At 36.0% G+C, this 17,500-nt stretch overlaps 1 protein-coding gene across 1 annotated transcript in view; it reads left to right on the top strand.

The window, feature by feature from the left end:
• The first annotated feature begins 14,967 nt into the window (after positions 1–14,967).
• The window catches only part of LOC149131440 (uncharacterized), a 68,027-nt gene continuing 65,494 nt past the window's right edge, over positions 14,968–17,500 (top strand). Inside the window, exon 1 of the mRNA XM_089339550.1 lies at positions 14,968–15,306. The gene's annotated coding sequence lies outside the window, so the exon portion shown is untranslated. The remainder of the gene's footprint in view (positions 15,307–17,500) is intronic.

Below are 17,500 nucleotides of genomic sequence, written 5' to 3'. Positions count from 1 at the left end.
TCTCATCTGGGTCATCTGGGTTATCTGGGTCATCTGGGTCATCTGGGCATCTGGTTCATATCCCTAGATAACAGCTTTCCGGCCGAGCCTCCCAACAAAAAAGAAGTCTTTATGTGCTTTCTCGATTGCTAGAAACAGTAGCAGTCATCCAAACCTCTCTCTCAGGTTACTTTCTTTAAAAAAAAAGTGTTAGACGACAGAAACATTGGGTCATGTGATCTTGGATGCCTAAAGTATCTGATGAAGAAAAAGAAGATAGAAGTGTTGATCACGGTTGGAGGGCTTTTAATCATAGGTTTGCTCGGTCAGAACTGATCTGTGGCTAAACAAAAACAATAATAGTTTTTTTTTCTTATTTTGGCAAACGGACAGCAATTTTGAGGGGAAGGTTAAGTCGTTACATCGACCACAGCACTTGACTGGTACTTATTTAATCAACCTCTAAAGGATGAAAGGTAAAGTCTATCTCGGCGGAATTTGAACTCAGAACATAAAGACAGACGAAATACTGCTGAGCATTTCGCCCGGCGTGCTAACGATTCTTATTTCTTTATTGCCCACAAGGGGCCAAACACAGAGGGGACAAACAAGGACAGACAAAGGGATTAAGTCGATCACATCGACCCCAGTGCGTAACTGGTACTTAATTTATCGACCCCGAAAGGATAAAAGGCAAAGTCGACCTCGGCAGAATTTGAACTCAGAACGTAACGGCAGCCGAAATACCGCTGAGCATTTCGCCCGGCGTGCTAACGATTCTGCCAGCTCGCCGCCTTAGATATGTATATAATTATCCGCTTTGCACGAGTATATGACCGTTTGTTTATTTATGGTACTTCTGGAATGTGCGGAATACAGTTTTAATATTACATGCAAATGATGTGAAAAGATATATAAATCACTCTGTTTAGTTCTATTAAACTTCGGAGCTGATTTATATATATACACCCGCCTACACACACGGACATGTATATTAGTGTTAGATTTAATATAATTATGAAATGTCGGCACTTTCGGTTTCCGAGGCTCGCTTAGAATGAAACAGAAATCGTAAAACAAGTATGTGCACTTGAGTTATGTGTGAGCGTGTGAGCGTGGGTATATGCCATGTATATGCATAAATGCATGTATGTATTTGTGTATGTATATATATATATATATATATATATATATATATATATATATATATATATATATATATATATATATATATATATATATATATATATATATATATATATATATATATATATATATATATATATATATATATATATATATATATATATATATATATATATATATATATATATATACAGGCGCAGGCGTGGGCTGTGCAGTAAGAAGTTGGCTTCCCAACCACATGGTTCTGGGTTCAGTCTCACGGCATCGCACCTTGGGCAAATGTCTTCTACTATAGCGCCAGGCCGACAAAAACCATGTGAGTGGATTTGGTGGGCGGAAACTAGAAGAGGCTCGTCGTGCATATATATATATATATATATATATATATATATATATATATATGAGGAAAACACTTCATTTTCACATTGCTCCCGTTCACATTGCAGCCAAAAATAGTTAACTCTCAACAACAGCCTCCCGTTCCAGGTAGGCAGGTATAGCACTCTCTTCGTCCCTTATTCACCAAATAAGCTAGTATGCATGCATATAGATATATATATATATATATATATATATATATATATATATATATATATATATATATATATATATATATATATATATATATATATATAGATAGATAGATAGATAGATAGATAGATAGATAGATAGATAGATAATGTATGCATGTACGCAACTGTCTATGATGTTTCATGTCACCCTTACCTTGCGGTTCGACAAATAGGTGTTGATAAAAATAACTACCAGACTGGATTATAGGGTCGACTTGGTTTTGCTCCGACATGGCTCCAGTCAAATAACTGAGAACTGTAAAAGACTAATTGAAATTGGGGTTAAATTGCAAGCTCTGCAATTAACGAAATAGTTTAGTAACATGCAATTCTTAATGAAATTGGGAAACGGTACAAAATAATTAGCATATTCATTAGCAGAACAGAGAAGACAAGTGATTTATACTCCTAGGCAGACGTATATATGTACTTGGGCGTACACTCATATGCACACTCACACACACGCACATATATACATTCACACGTATATATGTGTGTAGATGTACACACATATACAGAGATACACACACACACGCACGTATATATGTGTGTAGACGTTGACTCGTATACAACACAAGAGATATGCACTCACTTTCTACGCTCATCTAATACACAATGGTATACTCTCATACACATACACACGAGTGCATATAATGTATGTGCATATTCACATACACACAAACACATAGGCTTACATGTAGACATACACTGACATACGTACTTCAGTACACAATCGTACACTGACGTACATGCATATAATATACATATATATACACACATATACATATAAACACACACACACACACACAAATATATATGAGTGTGTGTGTGTGTGATGAATGTTGTGATGATGGTGGTGATGGTGGTGGTGGTTATTTTTATCGTCATTGTTGGTAGTGGTGAAGTGTTAGTAGTAGTAGTAGTAGTAGTAGTAGTGATGATGATGATGGTGGTGGTGGTATTGATGTCGTCGTCGTAGTTGTGGTAACCATCGTCAACTCGGTCGTCTTTGTCGTGGTGGTCGCAGTGGTGACGTCAGTGGTATATTGGTTAAAAGCGCGGTCATACAGGGGTGTTAGTTAAACTTAATAAATCTGCAAAAATTACTTTATTTTATGGTTTAAAAAAGGAAAAACGTTAACACCTAAAGTTTTATTACAGAAAGTGTTTATAAGATTTGGCTTGAGAACTTCAGATGTCTTACTGGAAGTCGAAATGGGTTAAACATCTGTGGTTATACGACTATTAATAATAACCTGTTTACTAAAAGCACAAGGCCTAAAATTGGGGGAGAGGTGGCTAGTCGATTAACTCGACCCCAGTGCGCAACTGGTACGTAATTTATCGGCCCCCAAAGGATGAAAGAGAAAGTCGATCTCAGCAGAATTCCATATTCGGTTTAACCATTTTTGCCCCAGTCCCGCATCCTTTCCCTGGGGAAGGGCGCTAGTACTTCCTTCTCTACCAACGCTGCTACTGACTGCTGCTGTTGCTACTGTTCCTGCTGCTGATGATGATGAGACGTTTTCTTTGTCAGAAAGCGTCTGATGAGGGAGCCGTCTCTCGTTCATTTGTCATGAAAAGTCTATTCATGCATGCAATAAAAAGTAAAACTCAAAAAAATTCAGAGATTACAGACACCTCGTTAATATATTTATTGTCACGTTACACCAGGCATTATGGTAGATGCTACTTAACAGGTGTAACACACCCACTCGGCCTGTTTTCGCCTCATCCTCTGTTTTCAATACATTGTATATGGTTTTATAGTACCTTCCTTGACTGAGAGAAGATATGTTAACTAACAAATCGTCTTCAGCTGCCTTGAATTACTCTTTCGGGCAAGAGGAAAGTCCCTTGCTCTTTCAAGATGCACAGTAAGTTTTCCTTTTTCTCTTTCTTGCTGCTCAATAAGGAACTGAGGAATAGATGAGTATTTCTTTGTCACGCAGCTTTACCATATAGACTTTTTTTCTGTGAATTGATTTACATCTGCAGCCTGTCCGTTCGACGTAGCTCCAGAAGCTTCAGATGGAGGAAGACTTAAGCATTTTTTTTCTGATTCTCAATTCGAACTTACTATGATTTCTTCCCTTGGCGAGTGAGTGTGTTTGGGTGCGTTTGGGAGTGTTACTATCGCTGTTGTTGTTGTCGTTGTTATTCATGTTGCTTACATTGTTCAAATTATGTTAATTTCTATCAGGAAGTTATATTTCTTTTTCTTGTGAAATAAATATATTTTGCTAAGAAATTTAATTTATTTTCTTTCTATAAACATATTTTATTTCGACCGAATTCTTGGTTTTCAAGAGCTGTCGTCATTTCATTTGTTTATGAGTGGTAGAAAGAACTTCTTTTTGTTTTCTTTCTTCGCAGTTTAATCTTTTTTCGCCCAAACAGAGAAATATTAATGTAATTAAAATTCCTATACATCTACTTAGAAATTCCAATTGACAAAATGTTTTTGCATGTTGTTTCATATCTGCGATATGCAAAACGTAGAGGAAGCACGTCCGATTATCTCAAAAAATAAGCAAAGACAACACAAAAACCTTAATAATAATAATAATAATAATAATAATAATAATAATAATAATAATAATAATAGTAATAATAATAATAAATGATCTGATGCAGTACCAGGCAGTGGCTCACATGCCTTCCGATTTTAACTGAGTGGAAGTGTTACCATGTGCATGTTTTGTCTTGGTATAAAAGATGGGCCCCAGCAAATATTCTGCTCAATACCATAGATTTGCTTGTCAGTTGTATGATCTTAACCAGCTGAGCATGTCTCTTGGTGGCTGACGATAAGTGCATCTCTGATCACGAGCAGAAGTAGTAAGGGAACATCATAGCCATGTGTTGAGAGGAATTCTTTGGCGGTGGGGGTGGGGGTGGTGTCTGAATAATTCACCTTTGAGAGTGTGAGAGTGATGAAGAAACGAGGAGGGTTGTCTTTGGATATGCTAGAAACAACAACCAAATCACCCTTAAATCACTCACTTTTCCCTCTGAAAATATTAACAAAAAAAAACAAAAAAAAAACGTGGGCGTTTCGTTCATCAACTTTAAACAAAACTGTATTCAAGGACCTTTTGAGCGCAGTTGTTATTTCGCTATTTTATCCTCGTCCTCATCCTCCTCCTTCTCATCATCATCATCATCATCATCATCATCTGTGTATATAAGTGATGGTATATCGTGTATATAAGGGAGCTATATAATCAGCCTTTATCATTAGCTTAGAGCAGCCTCAGTCATAAGTAAGAGCGCACACAGTCGAGTGCCCGTATGACATCCTGTCGCTTCATTAGTGATTTAACATGCGTGCATTATTAGTATAATGAGTTCTAATAACTGGTTGTTAGTCCTGCTACGGCAAAATTGAATCATAGCATATATATATATATATATATATATATATATATATATATATATATATATGAGATTTATTATATATATATATATATGAGATTTATTATATATATATATATATATATATGAGATTTATTATATATATATATATATATATAAATACACGCACTCACACACACAAACACACAAATATATATATATATATATATATATATATATATATATATATATATATATATATATGTATACACACAGAGAGTAATACTTCACTTTATGAGGGGTTGCTTTACGAGGCCCCGGTTTTACGAGCTTTTTCGAGTTTTTATTTTCTGTTTACGAGCGTTCTCCGGGAACGAATTAACTCGTATATCGAGGCGTAATTGTATATATATATATATCTTAGAAAGGGTATGCGAAGGTGCATGGCCCAGTGATTAGAGCGACGGGCTCACAATCATTAGGTAGTGAGTTCGATTCCTTGACTGGGTTGTGTGTTGTGTTCTTGAGCAAGACATTTTATTTCATGTTGCTCCAGTTCACTCTAACTGTAGAAATGAGGGAAAGGCAAAGGCTGATACAGCTTGGCACCAGTGACGCCGCAACTCATTTCTACAGCTGAGTGAACAGGAGCAACGTGAAATAAAGAGTTTTGCTCAAAAACACGACACAGAGCCCAGCCCCGGAATCGAACTCACAACCTCACGATTGTAAGCCCGATGCTCTAACCACTGAGCCATGCACCTTCTGGCATTGAGGTTGTGTTAATATATATCCCTAGCGGAGATGCATCGCTGCTATCTCCAGCGTCCGAGCATCTGCCATTGATAAGGACAGGGAAGGCTGAAACCACGTGATCTGGTGGCCTCGTTGCTGACGGTGGTGGGTGATTTATCTCCCTGCTAGCAATATATAAACAAGCATGCATTTTGCACCAAACCCAATATGATAGTTTCTCTCGTTATATCCACGGCAGTATGGTTTGTTCTAACACAACACCCACGTTTAAGTAAGGAATAAATATTACCCCTCGGTATTAATACTGCCTATTTCACTAGTCTTCATATGCATACATATACCTGCAAGCAAGGGATACAGCAGAAAAATCTCCCGTATTTTATACGGAAACTGATTTGGTTGTAGTCAAGTTAGGCAGATGCGAATATTGTCTTCAAGTAGCAAAATGTTTTACCATTTGTTTTTATTGAGATATCATTGTAGTTTGAACTGTTGTATATTACGCGTTACCATTGAAACGTTTATCAAGAATGGTAACTCTGAATACCTTTGTCGCACCTTGTATTTATTTTTATCGATAAACTTAACAAGAATTAGTTGAACAGATTTTGTTCGTTAGACTTTCGGGGAAGGGGAGGGTGGTCTCGTCATACATTTTGTCGATCAGAAGAAATTTGATTTTCATTGACCAGGATACACGTGAATACTTCTATTGATACTTGAATCGCAATCTATCAATCGTTGATTAATTCTTTCTTCATCTTGAGCCATTTCTTCCAATTCTTTTACTGTTATTTCTTTGAAATCATTTTCGACATCGTCAGATTCTTTTGATTCTTTACAGTCTAATTTATTTTTTGTTGTTCCATTTCCAAGATGTCACCGTCGACATCTTCAAAATCCTAAGTCCGGTTCCATCGCAGTAATTTCTCCAAATTACACTTTTCACGAGGAATTCAGAACAAAAAAGAAAAGAAGAGACGAGAGAGAGAGAGAGAGAGAAATCTTTAGAACTTTCAAGCCAAAGTTTTTGTTTTGTTCTCGAAGACGCCCTTCATGAAACTGAATATTACTCCATCCTATGAGTAATGAATATTTTGATTTGCGTGTTTAATATTTCTTTCGAATTTCGGCACAAGGCCAGCAAGTTCAAGGGAGGGCGTAAGCCAATTACATCAACACCCAGTACGCGACTGGTACCTATTTTAGCGACCCCGAAAGGATAAAAGGCAAAGCCGACCTCAGAGGAATTTGAACTCAGAGCTTAAAGCCGAAAGAAATTATGCTAAGTATATGTATATATGTATATACATACACACACACACACACACACACACAAACATATATAGGGAAAGGGAGACATGTATATATAGTTATACATACGCAGTCACACATGTATGTATATATATATATATATATATATATATATATATGGAGAGAAAGAGAGCGAGAGAGACATTTATACGAATGTTAATATATGCGTATATGTATACCTATATATATACTCTATGCATATTAATACCTACGAACCAGAGTGTATATATTTTTATCTCTCTATCTGTTTATCTGTGACTATCAATCTATCTGTGTGTATGTATGTGTGCGTATGCGTGTGCGCGCGCGTGTGTGTGTATGTGTGTGTCTACGTATGCTCGTTATTCGAAAGAGAGCCGCCACGACCAGCCACCACTGATGGCTGATTGCGGCGGTGGCGATGATCGTATCAGGTTTAATGTGCAATAATGTATTGTAATATTTTTTCGTTTTTTTTTTTCTTTCTTTATGCTAGATTCTTTCTTATTGGTCTAACATTTATTGGTGTGGCGTTTATGCGTGTGTATGCGTGTGTCTGTCTGTTTTTATGTCCGTGCATGTATGAGTTTGTGTGCATGCATGTGTGTGTGCGTGTATGTGTGTGTGTGTGTGTGTGTGTGTGTGTGAGTGTTTTAATGCGATTTTCCTTTTTATTGCTTTTTTATGTTTATTGTTATTGGATTGCACGTATTGCTTCGTTACATTTCTACAGAACATACGGCAGTGTTGAGTGGCAGGAAAAGTATTTAGTCTATACCATTATTGTTGCTGTTGTTGTTGTTGTTGTTGTCGTCAAAAATGGCGACGAACTGGCAGAATCGTTACCGCCAAGAACAAAATGCTTTCCCGCTCAAATTTGCTGGCCTTGTGCCTTGTGTCTCTCAAATTTGCAAGCCTTGAGACAAAATAAAGATTATTAATGTTGTTGTTGCTGTTATTATTATTATTATCATTCTCTTTTATATTCTTTAATGTGGTAGCATCTCTCCTTGATTGATGTTAACCCCACATGTTTTGTTTTTATTTTTGTAATGTTTTTGTTGTGCTCTAACTCGTCCTTCGATGTTTTCCTCCATGTCTTGGGTCCTTGTAGCCAATAAAAGAAATCATTATTATCATCATCATCATCATCATCATCATCATCATTATTATTATTATTATTATTATTATTAAGGTGGCGAGCTTGGCAAAATTGCTTTGCACGCTGGGTCAAATGCTTAGCAACATATCGTCCGTCCTTACGTTCGGAGTTCAAATTCTACCGAGGTCGACTTTGCCTTTCATCCATTCGGGATCGATAAATTAAGTACCAGTAAAACACTGGGGTCGGAGTAATCGACTAGTCCCCCTCCCCCAAAAATTTTAAAGTAGTCTCACTTCGGAGAAATTATTTTACTGGATGAAATAAAATTTGTTTGTTTTTGCTTTAACCAATATATATATATATATATATATATATATATATATATATATATATATATATATATATATATATATATATATATATATATATATATATATATATATACTTCTATGCAGATAATTTCATATGGTTTAGAGTCTCTTTTTACAGGAGCAATAAAAGTAGAAGTAAATAACTTTTTTAGTTGTGTTTGAGACAGTTTTTGTTTTCTTCTCGGGTCACAACCAAAAGTTAATGGCAATGAAAATATTTTCGCCGCGCACCCAGAAAGGAAATCGAAAATGTAACAAAATATTACATTTAATACACACAAAACAAACAAAAACATAAAATTCTAATTTAATTGCCCACACCAAATATTAATAACAAGCATTAACAGAGAGAAAACACAACCATTTTAATAGAACCAAACTGGATGTTTTTCGTCCACAGAAACAATGACAACAGTATGCAAACACGTAAAGATTCGACAGAAAACATAAAGAACAATAAACTGACTTTTGCTAATGCTTTGTCCAGCCAGGAAAACTCTTTAAGGCTTAGAAACATTTTGTTTCTAAGTGCGCCACAAGAAATTACAGAAGGCCATGAGAGAAAAACACGATATCCCGAGATGTGTGCAGCATTGTGCTGTTATTTTTGTGGAGGGCAAGGACTCAATATTTAGTGTAGAGATTCATTTTGTTCTTCTGTGGGATTTAGCTCGTTATTTTTTTCTACTTTTATTAGTATTTGAAGGGTTGTTCATCGTGTACTATTATTATTATTATTATTATTATTATTATTATTATTATTATCATTATTATTATTATCATTATTATTATTATTGTTATTATTATTATTACCTCCACTTTAGCGAAGGCAGAGGTATTGTTTTCAGTCGCGTTTGTTTTTTGTTTTTTTTTTGTTTTTTTTTTTGTCTGTGGACAAGATATCTCAAGAACCGCTTGGTGGATTCGGATAAAACTTTCAGGGATGTTTGGCCTCGTGACTGGCACAAACTGATTAGATTTTGGGATTAATCCGGTACCGGATAAGAATTCTGGATTATTTTTCCGGTTTTTTGTTTTTACAACATTTTTGAAAGCGGTCGGGTTCATTTTTATTATTCTCGTCTGTGAGAGCAGTCGAGTTTATTTCAGATATTCTCATTTTAAAAATCATCTCTGGCTAATCGTTGAGGGGATGTTGGTGTTGCCTTGGCAGATATTTGTGCTCTCTGAGTGCTCTTGTTATTATTATTATTATTATTATTATTATTATTATTATTATTATTACTATCATCATCATCATCATCATCATTATTATTATTTTCTTCTTCTTCTTTTTCTTCTTCTTCTTCTTCTTCTTCTTCTTCTTCTTCTTCTTCTTCTTCTTCTTCTTCTTCTTCTTATTATTATTATTATTATTATTATTATTATTATTATTATTATTATTATTATTATTTTCTTCTTCTAATTCTTCTTCTTCTTCTTCTTCTTCTTCTTCTTATTATTATTATTATCATAACGACTTTAATGTAATTTACCAAAGCACCCACACCGCACCTCACCTCACCTCACCTTCCACAACAACCCCATACCCCAGATATTTTTTTTTAATAAGGGGTGAGGCTGAAATGAGCAGAGGGCAGGGGAGAGGGAGTGGGTACGGCTCTTGCTGGCATCGTTCTTCCGTTATCCCTTGTCTCACTGTAACATAAACCAATTTCCTACTTTCCCCCCCTACTCCCACCTATATCCTTACAAAAACCCCCTTCTACACAAACACCACACCTACCACAAACCCGCTTCCACCCTATCGCCACCCCCGTTGCTACCCTACTGCCACCCCTACTGCCACCCCTATTGCCACCCCTACTCCCACCTATCTCTAAAGTCTGACTTTCAGGGAAGTCATCACCACTCCAGCCATCACGTTCGTGTGCATAATTTCCTCTTTCTCTTTCTTTTTCTTTCCTTTCTTTCTTTTATACACCCTTCTCACCCTGTGTATATAAGTATACACATCTATGTGTGTGTATCTGTGTGTATATTTATTTATATATATATATATATATATATATATATAATATTAGGGATAAAATCCAAAATTACATATATATATATATATATATATATATATATATATATATATACGCACACAAATATATGTTCACACATATACAAACACACATATGTGTACATTTATATTTATATACCCAGGACACATATATAGATATATAGATAGATAAATAGATAAATAGATAGATAGATAGATAGATAGATAGATAGATAGATAGATAGATAGATAGATAGATAGATCCATGAATCTATATCTATCTAAGCATAGCATATATATATATATATATATATATATATATATATATATGAATGTCTAAGAGAATTGATACAGTTTTGAAGAGGGAAGATGATTTTTTTTTTATATTTAAAAAAAAAACTGTTATAAAATCTTTTATCAGGATGTTACTAATCTTTGTGGGGAAGAAGATTTTTTCCTAGTGTGTGACTCCTTTCCATTACACATACATATATACATTATACATTATACATATACATACACATGTACTAATGCAAGCGAAAATACATATGCATATATATATATATATATATATATATATATATATATATATGTATATACTTAAAGATATCATATATATACGCAAAGATATCGCATAAATATAGACTAGCATTTCTTAACAGTCTCTTCGACAAACCTTCCCTATTTACCCCGTATCCATCCACACCTTGACCCAGTCTCCACCTAATTAGCCATCCCTCTACCTATGTATCTGTCTTTTTGTCTGTTTGTTTGTCTATCTATCTATCTATCTATCTATCTATCTATCTATCTATCTATCTATCTATCTATCTATCTATCTATTTATCTATTTACATATCTGTCTATCTATCTATCTATCTATCTATCTATAAACATATCTATCTATCTATTTATATATTTATCTATTTATCAATCTATGAATCTATCTATCTGTTTAACTATCCATTTATCTATCTATCTATATTCATATGTGCGTGTGCGTGTGTTTGTGTGTATGTGTGTTTATTTGTGTCCGTGTGTATGTATGTGCGTGTGTGTTTTCGTGTCAATGCATATACTAACATACATACATACATACATACATTTGTATATATGTATGTGTATATGTACATCTGTCTGTCTGTCCATCTCTCTTTCTGTCTATCTTCCTATTCATCCCTTCATTCATACATCTCAACATCTGTCTCGCTTGCCTCCTTCTTAACGTTCGGTGTATATATTATATGTGTTTACGCATGTATGCACGTGCGTGAGTGTGTATATATATATGCATGCATGTGTGTGCGTGCATACATGGACTATTTGGCATGTGTCACTCCGTTTTCTAAGTGCTCGTCTGTGCGTGAAATATATGCAAACGTCTTCAGCTCCATGCTGGTATCTTGATACACCTTGAGTCGTGGGTACGGGTGGTTGGGTGGATGGATGGATGCATACATGCGAGTGCTGTGTGGTAAGTAGCTTGCTTACCAACCACATGGTTCCGGGTTCAGTCCCACTACGTGGCACCTTGGGCAAGTGTCTTCTACTATAGCCTCGGGCCGACCAAAGCCTTGTGAGTGGATTTGGTAGACGGAAACTGAAAGAAGCCCGTCGTATATATGTATATATATATATATATATGTATGTGTGTTTGTGTGTCTGTGTTTGTCACCCCACCATCACTTGACAACCGATGCTGGTGTGTTTATATATATATATATATATATATATATATATATATATATATATATATATATATATATCTTTTACTCTTTTGCTTGCTTCAGTCATTTGAGTGCGGCCATGCTGGAGCACCGCCTTTAGTCCAACAAATCGACCCCGGGACTTATTCTTTATAAACGTAGTACTTACTCCAGCGGTCGTTCTTGCCGAACCGCTAACTTACGGGGACGTAAACACACCAGCGTCGGTTGTCAAGCGATGGTGGGGTGGAGTGGCTGGCAGAATCGTTAGCACGCCGGGCGAAATGCTCCGCGGTATTTCGTCTGCTGCTACGTCCTGAGTTCCAAATTCCGCCGAGGTCGACTTTGCCTTTCATTCTTCCGGGGTCGATAAATTAAGTACCACTTACGCACTGCGGTCGATGTAATCGACTTAGTCCCTTTGCCTGTCCTTGTTTGTCCCCTCTGTGTTTAGCTCCCCCTGTGGGCAATAAAGAATTAAATTATTATTATTATTATTATTATTATTATTATTATTATTATTATTATTATTATTATTATTATTATTATTATCATATGACAAAAACTCAGCTTATATTGCTGGGTATGATGGGAAGTGTCAGCTGTCCACACCCAGCAGAACTAAGGTGACACTTGTTTACTGGTCATGCTTCAAGAAACCTGCGAAGAGTTCTTGCAGTTCCAAGCAAGAATCTGAGAGGGGAATATGGGGAATAAAACCATAATTAACTGATCCTCCTGTATTATTTTCTTTTACCCAAAGCCAGGAACTTTTCAGCACCTACTTGTATGTATGCATGCATATATATATATATATATATATATATATATATATATATATATATATATATATATATATATATATATATATATATATATATATATATATATATACATATATATATATATATATATATATATATATATATATATATATATATATATATATATATATATATATATATATATATATATATATATATATATATATATATATATATATATATATATATATATATATATATATATATATATAAGCGCAGGCATGGCTGTGTGGTAAGTACCTTACTTCCCAGCCACATGGTTCCGGGTTCAGTCCCACTGCATGGCACTTTGGGCGAGAGTCCTCTACTCTAGCTTCGGGCCGACCAAAGCCTTGTGAGTAGATTTGGTAGACGGAAACTGAAAGAAGCCCATCATATATGTGTGTGTGTGTGTGTCTGTGTATGTGTGTCTGTGTTTGCCTGTGTTTGTCAGCCCACCATCGCTTGATAACCGATCTTGGTGTGTTTACGTCCCTGTAACCTAGCGGTTCGGCAAAAGAGACCTATGGAATAAGTACTAGGCTTACAAAGCATAAGTCCTGGGGGTCGATTTGTTCGACTAAAGGTGGTGCTCCAGCATGGTCGCAGTCAAATGACTGAAACAGGTAAAAGAATATATCTGTATATATATATATATATATATGTGTGTGTGTGTGTGTGTGTACACATACATAGACACACGTACACACACACACACACATACACACACATCAATTCTAAACTCTTCTTCACTCATCCGTGCCTACAAATCTTGAACCGATTTACAATTTCCACTCACTAGCCGGAACTTAGCTGTGTATTCTTTATGCAGACGGAACTCTCTCTCGGAGATTTCCCTGTCAAACACGCACACGCACTCACACACACACCATATACATACATATAAGGCTTCAAGATATTAAGGTTATTTAACCCCAGGTCACCACAGCTTGAGCAATGTTTTGATCAAAAGTATTCCAGTCACAACTATCCGTCTTCGTTTTTATTTATTCGTCGTTTCCTATATTTCTCCAGGACAATGGTTACGGTGGAATACATTATCCAATGTCTTTTATAGTCAGACTGCCGGGTGATTTCGTAATGGGGGAGTTTAGTTGTTATTTCTAGCAGGTCGAGCGACCATTTTTCAGGTTTCTTTGTTGTCCCGAACAGCGTGTTCTTAGTGGTTATTGAGGTGTGCGTGCGTGCGCGAGTGTGTGTGTGTGTGTGTGTGTGTGTGTGTCTGGGTGTGTGTGTGTGTTGGAAAAGAAATATGGAAATGGGAATATTTATAAAAAGGTGGGAGAGTTCTTAGTGTTTGATAAAGATATAGATGGATAGATAGATAGATAGATAGATAGATAGATAGATAGATAGATAGATAGATAGATAGATAGATAGATAGATAAAGTAGGCAAGAACTATATGTGTGTGTGTGTGGGGGGGGGGGGGCTAGATTGATAGGTAGACAGACAGGGAGTCAGGCAGACAAACAGACGGAGTGGCTGATAGATAGATGGATGGATAGATAGCTAGGTTGATTAGAATGATTTATATATATGTATATAGTTGATAGATAGGCAGACTGCTAAATAGATAGATAGATAGATAGATAGATAGATAGATAGATAGATAGATAGATACACGCACATTAAGAGAGAGAGAGAGAGAGAAATAGCGAGAGAGAGAGAGAGAGAGAGAGAGAGAGAGAGAGAGAGAGAGAGAGAGAGAGAGAAAGCGAGAGCGAGAAAGACGGCAAGAAAGATAGTAGAGAGGTGTGAGATTACAAAACGTATATGCATTGCACACCTTCCTCTCTCTCCTCCCACTACTACTGCAATGCCCACTATTACCTCCACCGTTACGACAATATTAATGTCTGTACCGAGTTCTTAGCCAAACTCCACTTTAGACAGACGAGCAAGCGAGTAGATAGATCCTCCCTTTCTCTTTCTTTATATCTTTGTCTCTCTCTCTCTCTCTCTCTCTCTTTCGCTTTCCCTCTCCCCTCTCTTTCATTCTCACTCCTTCACACACACACATACACTCTCTCTTTCTCTTTCCCTCTCTTTCTCGCCTCTATCACTAACTCCTTCATCACAGACAAACATACACTCAAGGTGCAGCAGTACCAGTCGTATTTTTACAGACGACAAATTATTAAACAAAAAAAAAACTCACTTAAAACAGATAACAAACATACAAAAAAGGTTAGTGTTTCTTTATTCTTCGTCTTCTTATATTTTCAATCTTTGTTCTGTCAAAAATTATTTCATTATTTTTGTCTCAAAGACTTTCGTTCTCTGTTCCTCAGTCAAATTTTTACCTTTATTCTGCCATTTCCCCCTTTTTTTTTCTAATTTTCTCTTCGCTATTTTTTTCGCCAAGACTTTCGTTCTGTTCCTCAGTCAAATTTTTACCTTTATTCTGCAATTTTCCCCCTTTTTTTAAAAAATTTTATGTTCGCTATTTTTTCTCAAAGACTTTCGTTCTGTTCCCCAGTAAAATTTTACCTTTATTCTGCCATTTCCTTCCTTCTTTCTTTCTTCTAATTTTCTTCCTCTTCTTTCCTTATTTTCTGAGGGGTTTTTTGTAATTCTATACATATTTTTCATTTTTTGATTTTTCTCGGTGAAAAATGTAACAAAAATAATCAAAATTGAAGGAAAAAATATAAAAATTGTAAAAATATTTTCTTTCTTAAAAACATTTTATTTATATTTCTATTGTTTGTCTGGGCTTTTGTTTGCGGCTTGTTTTCGCTCATGTGTGTATATGAATATGCATGTATGTATAAGTGTTTATATATGTGTGAGTGTATGTATGTGTGTGTGTGCGCGCGTATGTATGAATATCTATATATTGGTATAGATGTATGTATACCTATAAATATATTTGTGTGTATGTATATGCAAGTGTGTGTGGGTTCGCGAACTACAATCCAACACGCTTACTTTTAGAAATACACACGCACACACACACACACACACACTTACATACTTATATATATATGTATATATATATATATATATATATATATATATATATATATATATATATATATATATATATATATATATATATATATATATATATACATATATATATATATATGTACTCATCCATATATGTAGGCATGAATATAAGCATACATGAAAAATATATCTATAAACATACATACATACGGGTGTGCGTGTGTGTGTGTGTGTGTAATATTCATATTATCTAATTTAGAATTGTATGTAAGATTGCTTGCACGTACGTGCGTATGTATGTACGCATCTATGTATGTGTGTAAGTACGCGTGCATGTATGTATGTATGTGTGTTTCACCGGGTGTATATATTGCACAATGTTTAGCAAATATGCGAACAATGGAGCACACGGCACCGGCCCCCGCCGCCATCAAGAAATATCGTGGTCCACCGTCGAATGTCCAATTTCGCGTCTTCAGCCTCATTATGAAATCCTCTCCCTTACAAAGGGTTCTTTTGTCCCCGTTCAATATATCAGACCACCGATTTTGTTAGGGCTTCGTAAGGATTACAACGATGTGCTAGCGCGCGCGTATATCTGTGTGCGTGTGCGTGTGTGTGTGTGTGTGTGTGTTTGTTTGTGTACGAGTGTGTGTATGTGTGCGGGGCTATTAATATGTATATGTAACAAGCCGCTGCGATTTGATATGTGCACGTGTGTGTGTGTGTGTGTGTGTGTGTGTGTGTGTGTGTATGTGTGTATGAGTGTGTGCGGCATGTGCAAGTTAATATGTGTGTGTGTGTGTGGCTATGAGGACGACTCTGTGTGTGTGTGTTTGTGTGTGTGTGAGTGTGAGCGGCATGTATAAGTTTATGTGTATGTATGTGCAACGATGAGGAAGACTGTGTGTATGTGTGTCTCTGCGTGTGCGTATGTGTGTGTATGTGTGTGTGTGCGGCTATTAGTGTGCAGATGTAGTAAGCCGCTGCGCGTTTATGTGTGCACGTGCGCGCGCGCGCGTGCGCGCGTGTGTGTGTGTGTGTGCACGTGTGTGTGTGTGTGAGTGCGAGCGGCTTGTGTAAGTATATGTATACATGTATGTGTAGCTATGAGTGCGTTTATAATAAGCCAATGTGTGTTTATGTGTGCACGTGTATGCGTCTGTGTGTGTGTCTGTGTGCGTGTGTGCGTTTGTGTGTGTCTGTGTGTTTGTGTGTATGCTGCATGTGCAAGGGTATGAGTGAATTAATGTGTATATATATATATATATATATATATATATATATAGGGGTGGGGAGTATAAGGGTATATGCGTGTAAGCCTATTTACTTTTATACGTGTGTACTTGTGTGTGTGTGTGTGTGTGTGTGTGTGTGTTTTGTGTATGTATGAAAGTGTTTTATTCCCGTGTGTGCGTGCATGTGTGTA

Source organism: Octopus bimaculoides, chromosome 22, assembly GCF_046866305.1.
Source record: "Octopus bimaculoides isolate indiv1 chromosome 22, ASM4686630v1, whole genome shotgun sequence".
Classification (NCBI taxonomy): Eukaryota; Metazoa; Mollusca; class Cephalopoda; order Octopoda; family Octopodidae; genus Octopus; species Octopus bimaculoides.
This window is presented reverse-complemented; position numbering and strand designations above follow the sequence as displayed.